The 17,831-nt window shown below is 36.8% G+C and overlaps 1 protein-coding gene across 3 annotated transcripts in view; it reads right to left on the bottom strand.

Moving 5' to 3' along the window:
* Positions 1–14,667, bottom strand: part of CDH18 (cadherin 18) — a 522,337-nt gene extending 507,670 nt beyond the window's left edge. For all 3 annotated transcript variants that reach the window (XM_039548866.1, XM_039548869.1, XM_039548870.1), the window contains exon 1: positions 14,310–14,667. The gene's annotated coding sequence lies outside the window, so the exon portion shown is untranslated. The remainder of the gene's footprint in view (positions 1–14,309) is intronic.
* Positions 14,668–17,831: the final 3,164 nt, after the last annotated feature.

Genomic DNA, 17,831 nt, shown 5'->3' with positions numbered 1-17,831 from the left:
CTCTCTTGATGTTGTTTCATTTGGATTTGCGCACTGAACAAATAGCACTCCAAGTCTGAAACACTCAGATTAGACTGCTTTACCGGCAACATAGGAGAGTGTCATTCAACATGATTTGGTATTTTGGTAAAAAGAGGAAAGTGAAACTAAACACAACCCACACAACCCCAGTCTTCAGAGCTGAATACTTCTTACTTCCTTATCTTACCATCGTCTAGAAGTGTCCAAGATATAATACAGCCCTCAAGCCAAGGATCCACAACATGGCCCTATTTTGCAAATAGTACTGCCATCTACAACTCTTATACTACAAGTCTGGTCCTCTAGCACTCCTGTATTCACCACCTCCAGGGTCTGCCCCTACCCCTTCCTCTTTTCTCCTAAACTGCTTCTTGTCTAAAAGAATTTAGCCTTAGTTATTAGCACCTCATCCACCACAAGCAGGCCTTGGCTGCAGTTTCTCAGGCGAGTTTCCCTGAGGTTTAACTCCCTGATTCTGCAAAAACCTCACTCTTGGCCCCTCCAAGCCTGGCTGCCTCCTCAGCAAATGCAGCCAGGACCACCAAAATACTCCCCCTACAGCAAATCCAGCAGCAAACCAAACCCCCCACTCCGGCACCCAGGCAGGTGATATACAAACAAGAAGGTACATGGCCACAGCACAGGCCGCTAAAGGGAGGGCCCCACAAAAGAGTAGAAAGCAAAACAGGTGACTCGAAGGGCTCGCCCCGCCTCCCCACAGCCCACTCCTTGCCACTCCCTTCCCCCACGGGCCAGGAGATGGCTCCCACAGCCACACCACAAGGAGGGCACAAGACTGCCCTCCATCACCCTGGCTTCTGCCCAGATCTACTCCCTGGGCCCCCAGCTGTCCTGTGGGTGGCACAGGTAGCTCCTTCCCACACTAGCAGCAATTTTCCAGAAGGTTCTATAGGCAACACCTCGACCTCCAGCCGCAGCCTCCAGTCCCAGACCTGGCCCTGGCCCTCAGCCGTGTCAGAGTGTTACTCACCCAACAGAAGGAGCCTTGGCTGGGGGCTGAAACAAAGCAACCTTTCCTTTGCACTCCTGCAAGGGACATTCAGCTACAGTCAGTAGAAATGTGAGACATGTCCATATTTTGCTCTCTGCTTCAGTGGAATGGTGGCATTGCATCCAACACATTTAAGGGAAGTCATTTTCTCTAACTTGAAGCCACCCTAACATCAGCTTCTTGTATCATTAAACCAATTATGTTATTGATGAACACATCTATCAGAGTCTCATAGGTTAAAAAGGGATACTTCTTCTTATTAAGTTGTATTCAAGCACAATCAGTTTCAACTACAGCCTCTCACATCTCTGTAAGAAGAAAATGTTAGAGAGGCTGGTGGATTTTGTTTGTTTGGTGAATATTTATCAACAGGGGAACAGATTTCCTCAGCTAGAAGAAAACATTAATGACTAGTTCATCCTCTAGTTTGCCCAGAAGGGTGATCATTATAAATTACTTTATTGACTGATGGTTCTGCTCCGCACCCTGAGCTTCAGTGGACTGAGTAATCAACATGCTAAACGCAGGTAAGGGGGTCATTCACAGCAAAATATTGCTGCTGGACAAGAAAACTGTTTTATCCCGATGCCCAGTTTGCTTCCATTTCAGTTTTCTTGGTGGATAAATTTTAATTTTTAGAATCGTGGAGCATTGGGACTTTTCAATTTCCAAACAGAAGCTTCTGACTTGTGGTTATATAGTTATATATGCTGATATCTATAACTGTAGATATCTATATGCACTTGTTTGTGTGTGATTACTTGTAAACCAATTGTAGCTGTAATTCCCATGGAGGTTACATCTTTGCATGTCAAATGCAATTCTCAGGCTAGATAATGCATAGGAAAATAGGCAAATTTCAAATTAAGGCACCTAGAAAACTTATTTGAATTTGATTAATATTTTTATTCTCACAATACATTAAGGGGACTATTATCTAGGTAATTCTAAAACTACCCTTGAATCATTCATTCTGTAATTGGCAAAATCACCAATATTCAAAGGAAATTTAAAACGAGTCTTCGAGTTTTAGTAATTTTTAATGTAAGACTACATTGAGAAACCAATGCTGCATGATAAAAGACGAGCATAGTTATCCCTACATTATTCCAAAGTTCAAACTTAGACCTTGAATGTTTTGTTGGTTTTAATAATATTTAATTAAATCACATTTAATTAAATTAATTAAATCATACTTTTAAAGTATGATTTAATCCATACTTGGTAGTATGACATAAATCATTAATCTCTGATGATATAGATACATTAAAGATTATTTCACATCCTGAAAGTTTTATGCTATGTAGAACACTTTCAACAGTATTTTGGGTCTTCCTGAGTTTTATGAATTATATCTAGAAGAATTATATTTACTCCTTTTCTCTAAAAGCATAACACCTCTAGGACTATTTTGTTCCAGAGAAGAGAATGGGAGAAAGATGGCAGAAATGTCCATTAAGGCAAAAGAATAACATGTAGATTTGTCAGAAAATATAACACGGATTGAAAAGTGGCATATTTCTTTGGTCCTTGTCAAGATTAACAATCCTATGTGTACAGTTTGTGTTAAAGAATTGATTTATTGTTTGAGAAAGAATTGTAAGATCAAACAACAATAAAAATCAGGGCCTTCTTTACATCTTGCTTTTCATTTCCCTAGACAAGGAACTTTATAGAGAGAATTTTTTTCATTATTTATTAAAAACTTGTTCAACGTTGTTAAGAATATATATTTTTTTGCATCTAATATTGTGAATACTGCTCAGTGTTAGGTACAAGGAACAGCACTTGTGTTCACGAGGATAAAAAGTCTCTGCAAACACCACAGTGTGGTACAAAATCACAAAATTAAATTACAGCTGGCTTCAATACTTTAAAATATAATGAAATAAGAATAATTAAAAGTTGTGGAAATTACTATGACAACTTATCATCTGACATATGGTACATTAGCCAAAATTTATATGCTTCTTTATGCCAGAAGAGTTTTCTAGCTCAGAGGAAATAACCATCCTGATTCTTGGAACATTGGAGGCAAATGATGTTCAGGATCTGATTTCAAGAGTAGACTGCCTGTGAGAATTAATGACTTATACTTAAGTTATTTAATCAATGACTTTGATTATCCATGCTATTTTTTGGAGGATAGGTGTTGTGGTGCATGTGGTGGTGGCCACAGCCGCAGAACATTCAGAGGACTGGTGGACAAGCCTCCAGAACACCAAGGTCTAATCCTTATCCCTTGGTTACAGCGAGTTCCCATGTTCCTAATGGTTCTTAGTTTACATATTTTAAGTTTATGGGTTTAGGAGCTCTCCACCCAGTTTTATGTATAAGTTCATGTTTATTTATTTTTCCTAGTTGCTTATGTATTAGTTCTGGAAAGTTCTTCCTTCTTTGATGCCCCCATTGATCTACTCATGTAATTCCCTCCCTTAAGTTATCCCTATTGGATATTCCTCTCTTATCTCCTCCTCCTCAGTCGATCCCCATTGGTTGTTTCCCTTTGTTCCACCCCCGTATAAAATACTGCGTTCTCCTTTATCCCTGGTCTTTGTCCCTGGACTCTCCACCTGCAGTAAACCAGCTGGAACCTATACAAAGACCTCTCTCTCGTCCTTTGCCTCCGCTGATGCTTTTACATCATCTTTGTTTGGGGCTCGCTCCTTGCGAAGGAGCCAGCTTTCCCTGCACGCTGCATCTGACAGCAAGGACGTCTGCAGCTGGACGCTGTGCTGCCTCGGGCAGCCCCAACAGTGTCAGATAGGGATGAAATTTCCAGCATACTCTGCATTTTATCTGAAATCAAACTAAGAGTGGTGGATCTAACAATTGTTTGAGATCTCAAAAGAAAATTATGTAGTGACTGAGTTGTGCATACATATGTATCTATAACGAAAGAGAGATTTTAGAAAGTGTCATGTAAAACAACAGCCATATATCTTATTTAGGTTCAAGATAATACTACCAAGACAACGTTATTTGTTAAATATGTCATAGTTTTGCTTACTGCTGTTTTTTTAAAAAGGTAGTTTAAATTTTGTAAGTAGACTGTCATAATCTCCCAGTTCAATCGCTAGCTATAGTTTGAATTTAGTTGGGTTTTTTTTATTCCTGAAAGATTATACTTTAATGTCCATAAGACTTCACATACTGTATTTCCAGATACATATTATCATTTCTGAGAGTAGGGCACCTGATATTATGTTGAATTTTCCTAGTTGACACATATTGAGAAAGTGCAAAAGTGCAGCTAAATCCAGAGTGGTTCACACATCATCTACAATGAAAGCATGCATACAGGATGACCTAATTATATTTAATTTCATATCCAAGTAGATGATTTATTGAAGGGTGTGGAAATTAAACAAATTCATTAATAAAGTAAAGGTCTTTCAAAAGGCAGAACAGTATATTCTGTCCACATGAGATATTTATCTAATTAAAGTGTAGACACTTAAAACTTTAGTGACTAGAGATTCAACAGCTAAAACACCAACCAAAAAAACTCCACAAACAAGTAAAACCAGACCCCTCAAATTCTTCAACATTCTTATCGCCCAAAAAGATGAAATTCCAAATTACTACAGACTTCAATGGCTGACCTTATGTTCTTTTCTTAATAAAAGATACTACCTGTTACCTGCTCTGCCCACTCTATCCCGCCACCTTCTCCCAAAACAAGAAAGAAAAAAAGAAAAAAAATGCCATTGAAAAGGAGGAAAAACCCAAGAAAAGTGGTACAGACTTTGATGCAGACTTTGATAAATAAAATTTAAAAAGGAAAGGAAAGGAAAGGAAAGGAAAGGAAAGGAAAGGAAAGGAAAGGAAAGGAAAGGAAAGGAAAGGAAAGGAAAGGAAAGGAAAGGAAAGGAAAGGAAAGGAAAGGAAAGGAAAGGAAAGGAAAGGAAAGGAAAGGAAAGGAAAGGAAAGGAAAGGAAAGGAAAGGAAAGGAAAGGAAAGGAAAGGAAAGGAAAGGAAAGGAAAGGAAAGGAAAGGAAAGGAAAGGAAAGGAAAGGGAAAAGGAAAGGGAAAAGGAAAAAGAAAAGGAAAAAGAAAAGGAAAAGGAAGAGAAAAAGGAAAAGGAAGAGGAAGAGGAAAAGGAAAAGGAAAAGGAAGTAATAAAGATTATATCTGGTCCTGGACACAGGAGACTTGCAAAGAAGTTTTAGTTTTGAAATAGGTATCTTCAGCACAAAACACATGAAACTGTGCCATCTAAGAAAATGACAATACTTTTCAGCACAAGTTCTAGACTTGCAAAATTGTGTAAAATCAATGGCAAAATTATCAGGGACCAATAACCTCTCCAAATACCATGCAGGCTGAAATAGTTGATGCCGTCAGTGTCACGTAGGTTTTTTTTTTTTACTTTCACATACATGCACATTTGCTACATGCAATATTTTCACATACTGTACAGCATCTCTCTCTGGATTTTAGCACAAATCTAAAACATCTGCAGGTAACTTATGGAAGTGAAGATGATGAATAGTTATAGAAGTAGGAAAGACTGTAATGATATTCCTCAGATATGCATAGATAGAAAGATTGGTCTACAAATCACTGTCTGGAAAATGTTCATGGCTAAAGTATTCTTTGATTCCTCTTAAGAATGGTTACCTATGACAGTCAAAGAAAATACATGATGGTATACCAGAATGGAGATTCACAGTATATAATTTATTTCTTGGTAAATGTCTGTATGTGTACTCTTATGCCAATGTTTATACAAAGTAAAGAAAGATACCTCTCCTCGAGGAAAGTAGTTTGAACTGTTTTGCATGACAAAACCTTGTGGTTGAGTTAATTGTGACATCCTGTAAATCTTGACATTTACTCCTCCAACACACTAGTGTGTATCAACCACACAAAGTGACAACAGTTCTTGCAGTAGGGCTTCTCCAAAATTTTTAGGCAGGAACACTTAGTTATAAAAACAGGTGAAGAAGTTAATGAGTTTCAGATACTTGTATATATGTATGAACAAAAAATAATTGGTAGAAATCTAGATGCCTAAGAGAATTATAGAATCATCAGACAAAGAATTTTCATTTAGATTGATATGTAATCATAGTTGGACAGATTTTATGCATCTTTTTCTCTCTGTGTAACATAATTTCATTTAATTCTTTAAAGTTATTAAGAAGTTTTATATGTCCCGGCCATGTTGCATTTGCTGCACTAGGGCAAGACATTGAAAATATGACCTAGAGCGGGGAGGAGATGGTACCTCACATTGGAAGCAGGCATGTATAATTATTTAGTTGTTCCCCTTGAAAGCAAAGTCACTAAACTGTGTCACTTTAGAGTAAGGTACAACTCCAGTTTGAACGATTTTCTTAAACGGTACAAAAATTGTGACAAGAACTACTAATTGTATATCTGCATCATTTCACTCATGTTGTCTTCCTGATCCCATGTATCTGAGAGTTAGTCAGGTAAAAGAGCTGTAAGCCTTTCTCCAAGGTCCTAGAGATGTTGTGGCATCAAATGATATATGGATACAGACTGCAAAAGAAACATCTTTTCCCAGTGTTCTCTCTGATCGTCAGAATAATGTCTGCATGACACATCTGCTTGATCATGGTCCTGGTCATGCAATTCAGGGATGATTTTCCATTTTTGATAGACACTTTCACACTTTGCTCCAACTTTGCTGGTGATAAACTACCTCATAACAGCTGTAATCCTAGGCACTGACATTTGTTTTATTGGCATAAATTAATAAATAGCACGTACTGATGACATTGCCATAATTTTGCTAGTTAGATTCTATACATATATACTGGTGTATGACAGTGCCTAGAATTAATGGACAAACATCCAAGAATGAGTCCCTTGAATATTAACCAAGCTTACCTGAAGGTGCTTCGAATTTCCTGTCTTAAAATAAGGCAGGAAACTTGAAACTACATTTCCCCATCAGAAGTTAATTATGATTTCATTTAAGAAGATAGGTTCAAATTCTGGTTCCACCCACAGTATTAAGAAGATATAGTCTGTTATAAGTTAAACTAAAAATAAATATGAAGGATATGTTTATATTATTTAATCCAATTCAATAAAATGCACCAGTAGCAGGAATTGTCAGATGATTTTGTTCTTATTTACACTTGAAAGTTGCAACATTAATCTCAGAACTGTCCTTACACATATCAGTACAGCTGTGTTGCATAGAATTAAGAACTATTAATGAGTCGTAAGAAGCCAGGAAGAGCAAAACACTATAATTTATATTCAGTAGTGTTTAGAAGTTGATGAATTCTATGTACCCCTAAGAAAAACAGACTACTAGAACTAAACTTTATAGTATTTAAAGGAATATCATGTATTTTTCCTTTCTGGTATTCATAATTTCCATATGCTGCAAAACATTCCTACTGTCATTGATAAGTATTCTGGGCCACAAAGAGCTTCTACCTTCTGATTATTACATAGTATTAGAAACAAAACCAATGTTTCACTATATTCAAGGAAAAATTTTATCATCATTTACTAATTTTTGACATTTAATTTTGTTCACCTTTAACAACTTGCCCAAAAGTGAATTTGACAGGGGTTTGGTGTGGGATATTTTTTGGTGGGTTTTTTTTGTTTGTTTGTTTGTTTAGTTCATTGGTTGGTTGGTTTGTATTGTTTTTCTGTTCAATATCTGATAACTGGAGGGAAGAAAAAAATATTTCAGTCATATATCCCAAATCAGTCACAAAAAGTTCTGAGGAAAAAAAGAAGGTGTATAAATAGTCAAGGTGTTACCATAGCTTTGTCTCTGCTGAAAGCACATTAATTCTCAGTGTTACATATCTGCCAGAGGACAATGAATTACTTCTCACTATCAACTGCTCTGCAGAACTTTGTTCACTCACTTTATACTCCACAGACCAGTGTTAATAGTCACTGATCAGAGCTGGATTTATCCATGTCTTGTTCCAGAGCCAAACATAATCAGTGTTTTGCAAAGCAACGACACTTTTGACTCACTTCTAAGTTTTGAAATTCAAGCAAAGCTAAAAATTTAAAGAGCTTTTCTCAAAACTGTACTGTGTGTTTTAATGGTAGCTAGTTGCATGCTGCTACCACATCACAGCATTAAAGCAGATTATGTGAACAAACTGTTTTCAATATCAGGGAAAATAGTATTTTGTTAGAATCGTGGCATGTAATGCTCTGCTGATCTGCATTTCTTGGTGACACCTGTCTTTTAACTTGGACCCTCAAGTGGCTTCACAACCAAAAAACCCTTTCTTTTTATGGAACTCAGGGAACATGTTTGGGTTCTACATGGCTGTGTTGCTAAAAATTGCAAATTTTCCAGAACAGGGGTATATACTTCTTTACAGACAGTAAAATATTCTTTTCTTTACAAACAGTAAAATATAAGCTCAAATATAGGTATATGCACACATATATGCACATATATAATAGCGTCAAATCATAGAATGGCTTGGGTTGGAAGTGACCCTAAAGATCATCTAGTTCCAACACTCCTGCCATCGGCAGGGATGACACCATATGTGTGTGTGTGTGTATATATATATATATATATTTTTTTTTTTTTTTAGGTTTTTATGCAAATTTGAGGAAGCTGCGGGCTGCTGTTTTAGTGCAATTTCATTTGCTATGTAATTTTTTTCCAGTAAAAATAAAAAAAAAATATTTTAAAACCAGCAGATTTTGCTTTTCATTATATTATGATGTGTATTTTAGATTACATTGTTATTACTTCTCTTTAAAATATTTCAACAGTACATATATTAATTGCTTTTGCAAACCTCTCTGCTTCTAATATCTAGTCATTTGAATTATTCCCCTCATATATTATAGAAAACATGAAATAGGAAAAAGAAATTAAGTATTTCTTATTTGAGTACATGTCTGAAGAACTGCTTTTTCAGCCTTTAAACATTCATCAGAGATGAATTATTTATTCATGCTTAATAAAGCACCCCAGACTGTTGCAGTTTTCATTAGCTGAAGTGACTTCTGTCAACTTTGAGTGACTTCTGTTTGCCATAATAATACTTTACATTTACACAACAGTTTTTATTCAAAAGTATTTCAAAGTGCTTTGCATAGTGTGTTTATATAAGGGATAAATTAACCAGCCAGTAAATTATAGTTACCTCTGGAGTGACGCTCTGCAGAAACTTTGTGCCAGAATCTTATATGGGTTTAATTTTTATCTTTTACATAAAATTTCATTGATTTCAAGGAAGCAGAGCATACAATTGAATTAAACTGTTTTATAGAGAAGAAAAGAGTCTTATTGCTAGGGCGCTTGACTCCAACCAAGAAGTGGTCTCTGTTCTTTGCTTCTGCTACACACTTCCTGTCATTCTTCCTGCAATTTGCTTGGGCCTTAAATAAAGTCATAGTATCATAGAATATCCTGAGTTGGAAGGAAACCAAAAGGATCATCAAATTCCAACTCCTGGCCCTGCACAGGACAGCCTAAGAATCACACCATGTGCCTGAGAACATTGTCCAAAGTCTTGAACTCTGTCCGGCTTGGTGCTGTGACCACTTCTCATGGGGAATGTGTTCCAGTGCCTGACCATCCTCTGGATGAAGAATATTTTCCTAATATCCAACCTAAACCTCCCCTGACACAACTTCATGTCATTCCCTCAGGGTCTGTCACTGGTCACCACAGAGAAGAGATCAGTGCCTGCCCCTCCTCTTCCCTTCATAAGGAAGTTGTAACTGCAATGAGCTTTCCCCTCAGTCTCCTCTTTTCCAGGCTAAACAAGACCAGGTGACCTCAGCCGTTCCTCGTATGCCCTGCCCTCCCTTCCACCTTTCATCATCTTTGTGACCCTCCTTTGGATGCTCCCTAATGGCTTTATACCTTTCTTACATTGTGGCACCCAAAACTGCACACAAGACTCCAGGTAAGACCACCCCAGTGCAGAGCAGAGCAGGAAAATCCCCTTCTTTGACTGGTGGGTGGTGCTGTGCCTGATAAATTACTAATACTAATGCCATCTCAGCTTTGGTGACTGTTCATGTACATAATTAATTACTTGAAATGCAAGCAAGCCATAGTTAACTTTAGCCACCTTTTAGCAAAGAAAAAGCCCTCTTCTACTAACAGGAAGATAATTTGTATGATGCTGAATTTGCAATGTGCTAATAATATAGCTAATGAAGATCATCTTCTCTGAGTTTGAAGCATCAATTATCTGTCTCAGAAATAATACTTGATTTATTCCATATTTTTGACAATTTCATTATATTGCATGACCCCTGTCTGTGCAGAGCAGTAAACAAAGTGTCTTGAGATCCTGTTTGGAATTTATAGATGCTGTTTAGCAGAACAAAGTTCTTCATTGATATGTCATACAATAATATAATAGGATGCAAAAATAGAGAGATTATTCAAATGTGTAGTAAACCAGGAAATAAAATAATTTTTTATCTTGATGATTTTTTTTTTTTATTCCAACTTGGTTAGATTATACTCCTTTGTTGTGAATGTCAAGTATCACAAAGTGTGTCAGTCCTTTTTATTTTCTTTTTTTTCTTGAATGGAGTGGGTACTATTGGAATCTCTCCAAGCTAAACAATATAAAGTAGCAAGTTGGTTCAGGGTGGGTAAAATAATTTACCAACTTGGGATTTTTTTCTTTCATGTATGGCAGGAATAAAAAAAATTCTTCAAAACTGGAACAGGTGGACAATTATTTTGCTTGTCTTTTGATACTCATGTTTCTCCTGGCATCACCTCAGCATGATACTGCAGTGTTTACAACTTCCTTGCTTTGCTTTAAAACAAATTAAATTCCTTTCCTTAGCCTGCATTAGACTATTCTATAGTTCTTTCCAAGGAATCCCATAAGTAACCACACAAAGTTCACAACCCCACAAGAAATAGTACAAACTTCACAACTGCTTTCAGATACAGTGTTGCAATGAGTTTACAAAAACTAAAGGGTAAAAGGCAGAAAAAAGGTGTTGGAATTTGCTCCAGAGTAACTACGGTGTAGCTGCTCATATGAGTAAATGTTTTCAGAATTGAAACTTTCTTGTTTCATGAAATAAGGAGTGATTGAAAAATCCTGGTCACATACTTAGCCCTTCTGAAAGCAAGCTGTGTAAGGGAAGAGTATGTCACCTCTAGATACTCTAAGTTATTTTCAGTACAGTGTAATAGTACTCAACAGAATTTTTTTTTTTAGTGGTAGTTGCACCATTGTTCATAGTTACTGGAATAAATAAGCTCTAGCTTCTTGGACAGAAGTGGTGCTTCATAATCAGGCTCTTAATTAGATTTAGTAATTCCAGGGATTACTTCAAAGTTTTTGCTGAACGTGTTCCCTGTTTCTCCTTTATGGCACATAAAGTAACTTCTAGACATAACCATTAATTCACAGTAAAAGTTTTTAATTATGTGCAATAAAAAAAAACCAAAACCCAAAATAAACAGGACCGTCTTCAGCAAACAAACAAAAAATAGAGAGATTTTTAGTTGTTCTGTATTATTAAAATGGTCTACACCCAAAATAAATTATTCAAGTAGAATTTTTTTTGGTAACAAGTCTAGTAACTAGCTATATCTTTTTATTGCAGCTTGCTGTGTGATATCATAGGAGTAAAGAGCCCCCTAATGGCTTTAAGTTAGCTAGGAAAATAAAAATAAATTTCACATTCTGTAAGTTCAAGCTGGAAAGAAATGCAACATTAATTTCAAAAAGGTCAAATTAATCTTTTGAGAAAAAGGTGACATAACTGAATCAGTTTAAAGTGTTGCAAAAAGTCCAGATTAACATAAACAAAATCAAAGACTTGAAAGAAAATGCACAGTTTGTGCTGTGTAAACTCTTAACACTTTCTGATTTGAGTTTTTTTCATCTATTTTTTTTTCTGAATCTTACAAAAGAAAATGCTTACAATATTTAATGTGGAAATTAATAATATATGAGTAGAAAAACATCTTATGAATGTAAGCTTAACTAATTGTTTGGGTTTCTGATTCTCTTTTGCACTTAAATAAAATTAAGGTTCAAATGAAATATTCCCATTGCAAAAATAAACACTTTTTAGTGTTATTTGGAGTTTCATGGCTTGGATGTAACCTGACTAGTAACAGACACTAATTGGAGGAAACAATACTGCTGTCTTTGAAATCATAGAACTACCATGATTTTTTTCCTAATCAGAAAATTATAAGGTATATTTAAAGAGCATGGGTATAGTGAACAAGAATTTCAGAGAGAAAAGAGAGATATTAATAAGAGCTGTAGGAAATCTTTTGAGCATGCATAAAGGAATATTTTTTGCTAGTCAAACTGAACATGAGATATGCTGAGGCAGGCCTTAAGCTTTGTAAGAATACAAAGTGAATTAGACATTCAATTATCTTAGCTCCTTATAAAATACAGTCTATGCTTGGTAGATCTAGCCCTCAAAACCCATGTCTTTGTCTTACTGTTAAAATTTTCAGTCAGGTAATTAAAATGTAAAGGGTTTCTTTCCATTATTTATGGTCCGATTCTGCGCTCTAACTCCATAGTCAATGTATGGAGTGCTCACCTTTGGCACCATTTTAGGTAGTAAAATACCACTCAATAAAGCAATGGTGGCAAAATGTGCCCCCAAGAGAATTTCTGGCTACCTGGAAAGAGTTTCAGAAGGGAACATTGAAATTGCTGACATTTGTGTATATAAGAAACAACATAAGCACTATTCATAGAGAAGAGATAAGGTATTAAAACAGCACAGATGCTATAGTTTAAGTAAGCCTTAATGAGCCTTAGGCTCATTAGTGTAGTTCCTGTTTTGCCAGTGCTTATTCATATGATACTTTATAGAAGATGAAGCTTTCTCTTAAGGATTTCATATTTTATTCATGGGGTCACTTAAATACCCCCTTAAAATTATTGTTAGTTTTTAAAAAAATCTGTATATATACCTAAACTCCTCAATTTTTATGTCTTTTACAAATTATAAATAATCGTTTTGACAACTCCACTTCTCATTTGGGTTTCTGAGAAGTCATTAAGTATTTAAGTATGGTGTTTTATGGAAATTTATTAAAAATTTCTTGGTAAAGGAAGAGAAGAATGTGCTTTTCTGCAGTTGTGATTCTTTTGTCATTGGATAAATTGGATTACATGTAGGTGCACATTCTAGCAGCAAGACCTTGCTATAGGCAGTTTCTTAACTGGCCAAAATATTGGAACACTGTACTTGGCTGGGTCAAAATCTACTTAAATGCTAGCATTAATAGATTGATGCCTCTACTTCATCCAGAGGGAATAATCACAGTAGCTGGCATAGGAAAAACTCTGCAGTTTGGAGCAAGGAGCAGAGTGCACAAACTGATGAGGAAGTTGGTGAATGTTGTCACAGCTGGAAGGAATGTGCTGCTAATGAAGGAGCTGTCTTAGCACTATGCTCCCATGGCCTGTAAACCCCCAGTCAATCAACTTCCTGATTCCTTAGTTCAAATCCAAAAGCTAGGTTATTTCAGATATAGTTTATCTCCTTCAGGACCACAGCAATCTATCACAACCTATCACCTATCACAGCAAAACCACTTACAACACAGCTGAAGGAAATATGTAGAAACTTTATGTAAAGCTCTGCAGTTAGGAGACAGTAGTGTCAATGTCATACCAAAACAGGCAGTCGGTCCATGGGGTGGCTGCTTCAAACATGCAGCACAGTGTAACAGAACATCCTAGGTTTCACATTTCAGGTCATAAGTCTTGATCTTCACTTTGCAGGCAGAATGCTAGCAATTACTACTGTATCTATAAAAAATGGCAGTCTAATGATATATTATTTACAGCTGACCATATTTGCTCAGCAGTGGTAAGCTTGCAGTCAAAAGACTGATACTATTTCAAACTACTGACAAGCACTGAGAAATCCTTCAGGTAAACATTCTCTCTACCTGGCTTCACAATAGGTACACTAATAAATTAATAATATGGGAGAGCTTGTGTGCCATTATTACTTCAGACTGTTTAGCATGTGTGGGACAAGTCACATTAAAACATCATCCAAGTAGTTAGAAATAATCTTTTCTGGTTTTTTCATTCCATTCATCTAAAGGGTTAAGCATGATAAATGCAATGCACAAACCATGTCCTGTTAATTTCCTTCAGGTGTACATAATAATTGATGCATATAATCTGTGGGTGAAAGAAATACAAGTGCAAAAAACACATTCTGAGAACAAATGCCAAAGGTTGTATTTAACATGAAAGATACAAAAAGAATAATTCCTTTTTTAGCTGCTCAGAAAAGCAAATAATAATTTCCTTACCTGGAAGATCAAACTCTGTATATCATCAATATTATGTGAGGCAAGGGGAGAGGACGAATTTTTGTCTTCTGTAATAAGCCTTTTTTCAGAGATGTAGAACATGAGAGATATAATTGTAAGTAAAATGAACTATTCCAAGATTCAGTCTGCCGTCAGTTGCACTGGTTTAGAGCTGGAATCGTCTTGCAAATGAAAAAAGGGTAGCTCAGCAAGTTCTCCAGTGAAGGAGCTCAATATCAGTGTTATCAGGCACCAGCTGTCACATACTGATGCTATAGTGGGTACAGTCTCCCTCTATTGCGCGCTTTCTCTCACTTGCTCTCCCTCTCTCTCACCCTGACGTTCACTCAGCTCTGAATCTGAGCTCCTTCTGCTGCTGTATAATCAATCTAGCCTGTCTCAGTCTAATAGGCCTCTCTTTAACCAGCCAATCAATAGCACAGATTCCGCTGCTGCTCCCCAGGGTCTTTTCCAGGAGTGGTACAAACAATAAGAGTTTGGCTAGCAGTTTAACTAAGTATTTTTCATTATTTTATCTCTGTTGAAGAAAAATTGTTTAAGAGAGCCCAGGTTCAAAGTGATATTTCCCTGTGTTTTTCATGATAGTTATATAAACACGCACATTGCACTGCAGTAACATTCTGAACACTTTAAATTCTACATGTTTTAGAATGCATATTAAAAAAGAGAGAAAATAAAATAAACACACACACACACTCCCCCCACATCCCAGTCTCGAAATGAACCTTCATGCCAAGCCTCAGGTTCGTGTTCTGAAAAATCCAGTAGTGTGTTTTGGAATTGTTTATGGCAATTGTGGAAATTAAGCATAAACCAAGAATCAGGAGAATTGTGCTTCACAGGCTGTGCTCCTAACCCCTGTCAGCTTGAACTTACTTCTTTCCTACACTGTCTGTGTTTCACCTTGTGTGTCTCGTGGGAGGTTATGTGGGTTTTGTTTCTTTATTTGTTGGGGCTTTTGTTTATTTCTGTGTTTGCTTGGGGGATTTTTTGTTGTTTGGGTTTTTTTTAAGAATTTGTATCGAAACATCATAGATTCAGATACAGGAGGTGAAGATACAATGTCTGTTCAGCAGATTCACATGGGACAGCTAGAATAGTGGCCAGAATTAACTGATAGCAACAAATATCGGCAGTATGCTACAAGCACACCTTATCTTACCCTGCACTGCGCTCCCCACATATGCAAGAAATAGATTATCCTTTACTAGACAGAAACAAAAATTTCAGGAAGGATATAGTGCAAAGTAAGTATTTTTACTGCAACAGACTGGCATTCTTTTTCCATCGTTTAAAATAGAATTTTATTTTATAATTTAGGGACACTAAATCATAAGGACATTGATTTGAGACCTGTTCATTCTGGTTATAAGTGAAAATTATGAACCAAATCTCATACTCACGCAAACTGGGGAAAGTACCTAGCCTCCTCCTAAAGTCCAGAAGATAGGTTGCATCAATCACAGGTGTTTCTACATGGCAGGATATTGACACTCTTGTATTTCTGTTCTTGATTCAAAACAGCAACTGTAACTAAAAAACTTCATGAGTGCAATGCATTTGATGGTTTTCTTGAGAACATAATGTCCCATTCTTGCTGGTTCCCTTATATATGATTCTTGCAGAAATTCATCTGAATCCAGAAACAAAATGAGGGCTTTGATTTTCTACCTCTTCAATGTTTGGACTATCCATCGGTCTAAGGGTCTCTCAATTTTATTTATTAAGACCTTGTGACTGAGATCCTGTCCTGAGAACTGAAACTTGCAGTCCGGCTGTTTATTCCGTGGCTGAAATTGCCTCCTTAGAGAGCTAGCATAGGTCAAACCTTTTACTGAAGTATGAGCACTGTAGTCTCATGAGCATCAGAGTCTGGCATAAGCATAAGCAAGTAAATATACTGATAATTAAATAAATTTTTTTGTGACAACCTGGTTGACAGGGATTTCTACTTGACTCATGATTTCTTGTATAATCTCTTAAGAGTGATCAAAAAGGGTGCTCCTTTCCAATCCCTTTATCTGCCACTAAAAAATCTCCCACTAAACACATTTACAGACTCATGTCAGATGGTTTCTGCCTTATACAGCCTACCTAACAATACAGACTTATTGGATAAACACAAGCTAGTGCTACTAAGTCATCAATTTTGTGTAAGTGTCTTGAATTGCTATCCTGGAAATTCTAGTCAAAGACTGAAGGAAAAAGACAGCAAGAAGAAAGAGACCAGCTATTAAACGGGAGTTTGCAATACAAGAAGGAAATATATGGCGTTCATAAACAATAAGAGGTACCTCTAAGTCTATTCAGAGAAACAGAGCTATCAGGAAAAAATTCTGTTTACTTTGAGTGTTTACACAAGAGTATGTGTAAGGTCATGTGATGGCAGAAAATAACAACAGATTTATGCACTTCATTCTCTTTCAATGCACGTACAAAAAAAATTAGGAGAAAAAAACAATGAAGTCACAGTATTCACAGCAAGTTCAACTCATCCATTCTTCATGTGAAATATCACAGTATAAACTAACAATCTCTGATTTCCCAGATGTGTATGGAATACCTCATTAATTGCAGCCTACAAAACACATTTAACAGATGTCTCAAGTGTTTTGAGTGCTCTGGATCAGCTAAGTGATTTTCATGGATAGAGAAAAAGATTAAGATGAGAAAATAGAAGTGAAGATCAGTAGAATTATGGTCACACAATTGTATGAATGCAGATTTGGTGGTGAAAGCGTGAAAGTCTCTAGAGGCCTGTATGATGGGAAAAGGGTAATTAGAGTGTTCTGCCCTTGAGGGGAGGATGGGAGCAGGGAGGTGTAGGGCAGTGCAAAGGTTTCTGCGGATCTCAGTGGAAAAGGCGCAATAACACAATATGTAATAAAGTAGCTGTTTAAATAGGAGATTATGAAGAGGACTATAGATAGAGAGTACACTTTGCAACCCTTGTATTTTAACAACCCTTCTTTCAAGAAGCACAGACCAAGGGTAGACTTTCCTACAGCACCCTGTGTTGATCCCATTCATGGAGAGGTCCTTTTCTCCCTCCCATGCTGTTGTACCCTTTATTTTGCATAACAAAGAGAACCACATACCATCTCCTGACATTTTGTAATATCGTAACACCCACCAGCATAGTACAGACTGATGTGGGATGTGCCAACATGCTTCCCTTAAAGCAGCTGCTCACACTAACATTTGGGCTGCTCAAGCCCTAATCCTGGGGCCCAGCAGAGCCGGCATGGATTATCCAGAGCCACAGTGTAGAATTCAGCGTTTTCCACAGGGCTCCCAATACAGATGGGAGGAGCACTGTTGCATAGATTGGAGTAGGAGCTCACTTCCCAAGTACCTTTCCGATATTTTTCTTCCTGACTGCTTTCTGCATCTAATCTAATCTACCCCATGCAAACCAAACAGTAGTTATATGTGAGGCACTATCACAACATTGTGCGTTGTGTAGTTTGATATTTTAGTGTCTGGTTTTCACTTTTCAGG

The sequence above is a fragment of the Corvus cornix genome, chromosome 2 (assembly GCF_000738735.6).
Source record: "Corvus cornix cornix isolate S_Up_H32 chromosome 2, ASM73873v5, whole genome shotgun sequence".
NCBI classification, from domain to species: Eukaryota; Metazoa; Chordata; class Aves; order Passeriformes; family Corvidae; genus Corvus; species Corvus cornix.
The sequence above is the reverse complement of the archived record's forward strand: the minus strand, read 5'-3'. Positions and strand labels throughout refer to the sequence as shown.